At 57.7% G+C, this 2,724-nt stretch overlaps 1 protein-coding gene and 1 long non-coding RNA gene across 2 annotated transcripts in view; one reads left to right on the top strand and one right to left on the bottom strand.

Annotated features, from left to right (window-relative positions):
• Nucleotides 1-1,784, bottom strand: part of LOC111729346 — a 5,044-nt gene extending 3,260 nt beyond the window's left edge. The window contains exon 1 of the long non-coding RNA XR_002776196.1: nt 172-1,784. This is a non-coding gene — a long non-coding RNA (uncharacterized LOC111729346). The remainder of the gene's footprint in view (nt 1-171) is intronic.
• Nucleotides 1-2,724, top strand: part of WNT7B (Wnt family member 7B) — a 46,380-nt gene that overhangs the window by 30,720 nt on the left and 12,936 nt on the right. The gene's annotated exons all lie outside the window — the stretch shown is intronic.

Raw genomic sequence — 2,724 nt, 5'->3', positions numbered from 1 at the left:
TCCACCCTCTCAGTGGCAACCCACTGCTTGTCCAGGCCCCACAGCAGGAGCCCGCCCGGGCTCGGCTCCCTGAACCCTCCCCCCGCCCCCCCACCCCCCGACCCAGCCCATGTGCTTGTCTCATTGCCACGCCTCGCCTCCCGCACCTGGCAGGCCGCCAGCATTTCTTACCTCGACCCTTGCAACAGCCTCCCAGGGTACTCTGCTTCCGCCATGCCCCCTACAGCCAGCCAGAGGGTCCCTCTCCATATTCATCATCACGGCACCTTCCAGGGGCTCCTTGCCTTAGAATAAAGTCTAAAATCCTCCCTGTGGCTCCCAAAGTCCACAGAGCGTGGCCCACGTCATCTCCCACTGCTCTCTGCTGGGTCGAACCGGACACCCAGCTCATTTCTTCCTCAGGGCCCCCGCTTTGCTGTTCCCTCTGCCTGTGCACGTCTCGCTCCGCTCATCATTCAGGGCCCGCCTTCAGCATGCCTTCCCGAGAAGGACCCTCGCTCGTCACCCTCTGCCCCGATCCCTCCCGCCACCCTGTCCTGCTGACCCCTCCCTGGTTCTGGCCGCAGCCCGCTGCCTGCACCCTCTGTGAACCTCCTCCCAACCCATCCGGGCCCCGGGCTGCTCTGTGTCAGTCTAACCCTGCTGTGCGCTTGGCCTCGGGCTCAGGGATGGGTGGGGCCGAGGGCCTCACCCCTGCGACTCTGGAGTTTTTCCTGGAGGGTGGGCTGTGCTTGGTGCCGTGGAGACACTTGGATGGTAGAGTTCGTGAGAGATGGAAGGGCGAGAGGGTGAGTAATGTGCCAGGGGCTGACGCCCGCGAGCCCGGGGCCCGGGCCTGGTCAGGGGAGCGGGAGGCAGGACCGTGCAGCCTCCCTGTCCTCGTGGATGGGAAGTGGTCTGAGCATGGAGTCTGGTATCCTGGCTCAGATCCCAGCTCTGTGGCTGGCCGGCCATGCAACCTAGGGCCAGTCACCTGCCTCCTCTGAGCCGAGCATCCTCATCGAGGTGGGGCCCCCCGTGAGGGTAGAGCGAGTAGGACGAGTTGCGTGCAGTCCCCTAAAAACCATTGAATGCTGTATGTTTTTATAACAGCTTTATTGAGATGTAATTCTCATACCATACAATTTATCCATTATAGTGTACAAGTCAATGGTTTCTAGTGTTTTCGCAGAATTGTGCAACCATCACCACAGTCGACTTTGGAACATTTTCATCATCCCCAGAAGAAACCCTGGACCCTTTAGCTATCACCCTGTCACCCTCCAGTCCCCCTGGCCCTTGGCAACACTCACCCGTGTTCTGTCTCTGTGGATTCGGGACATTTCATATCAGTGGAATCGCGTGATGTGTGGCCTTCTGCGTCTGGCATCTTTCGCCGAGCACTGTGTTCTCGAGGTCCTTCCGTGTCGTGGCGTGTGTCAGGGCTTCACTCTTTCGTGGCTCGGTAATATTCCATCCTGCGGCTGGACCACATTTTCTTTATCTGCTCTCCCGTCAACGGACATCTGGGATGCTTCCATCTTCGGGCTGTTAAACGATGCTGCTGTACTTGAGTACCAGCTGTTGAATGGACATGTGTATCTTGGACCTGTACCTAGGAGGGGTTGCCGGGTCAGATGGTAACTCTGGATTTAACATTTTGGGGACCCGCTGAAGTGTTCCGTAGTGGCTGCACCATTGGACCTCCCCCGGCAGCGCATGAGGGTTCCGAGTTCTCTACGACCTTGCCAACACTTGCTCCTGTCTGTCTCGTCACGCTGGCCATCCAGTGGGGGCGAAGTGCTATCTCCCGGTGGTTTTGATTTGTATTTCCCCAGCGAGCATCTTTTCATCTTTTATTGGCCGTTTTCATGTCTTCTTTGCAGAAATGTGGATCCTTTGCCCAATTTTAATTGGGCTGTTTGCTTTGTTATTACTGAATTGTAGAAAATGCCAGGATTTTTTTTTTTAAAGAGGGCAAGTACAGACGGGCAGAGAGGCAGGGTGAATGGGACTGTGTTGGCAGCAAGCACACGCTCGCTCACACAGGGGCCACATCTGTGCCTGAGCCCAGGTATATATGCCCAGGTACACATGCATGGGGACACGTGCCGAGGTCCACACACACGGATGTGCAAATGTGTGTACAGCCACGGAGAGCCCATGTGTTGTGTGTCGCACGTGTGGGCGTGAAGCTCCGTTCGCTCACCATCTGTGCAGGGGCCGGGCCTGCCCCCCGGGACCGCACGTGGGCCCACTTGGTGCGGTGGTTTGGCTGTATCGGAACTGTGATCCTCATTTTGCAGGCGGGGAAACCGAAACATGGAAAGGCCTCTTGATTGGTCTGAGGTCACCCAACTGGCCAATTTTAGGGTCTGGACTTGAACTCGAGGTGTCGCACTCTGAGCCCCTCTCTGGGACCACGTGTGGCCCTAAACCGCAATCGTTTCAGAATGTCAGGGGCTCCTCCGCTGTCTGCGATGCCATGTGCCCCTCCCTGGGCCTCGGGCTCCTTGTGGGGTTGTACTGCATGGTCCCCGAGGCCCTGCCCAGCACTGAGGTTCCCAGCTCCCCTTTGAAGAGGGAACCAGGTGCCTTTCCCACTCTCCTCCCCAGCCTGCGATTAATCGGGTCATTATGAGCTCAATTACATTTTATGGCTCTCTAAACATGCTGTGCCAGCCCCCCATGGATGCTAGGACGTGGCAAGTAGCTTTGAGTGGACAGCGTGGGGAGTCTCGGGTA

The sequence above is a fragment of the Pteropus vampyrus genome, unplaced genomic scaffold, assembly GCF_000151845.1.
Source record: "Pteropus vampyrus isolate Shadow unplaced genomic scaffold, Pvam_2.0 Scaffold257, whole genome shotgun sequence".
Classification (NCBI taxonomy): Eukaryota; Metazoa; Chordata; class Mammalia; order Chiroptera; family Pteropodidae; genus Pteropus; species Pteropus vampyrus.
This window is presented reverse-complemented; position numbering and strand designations above follow the sequence as displayed.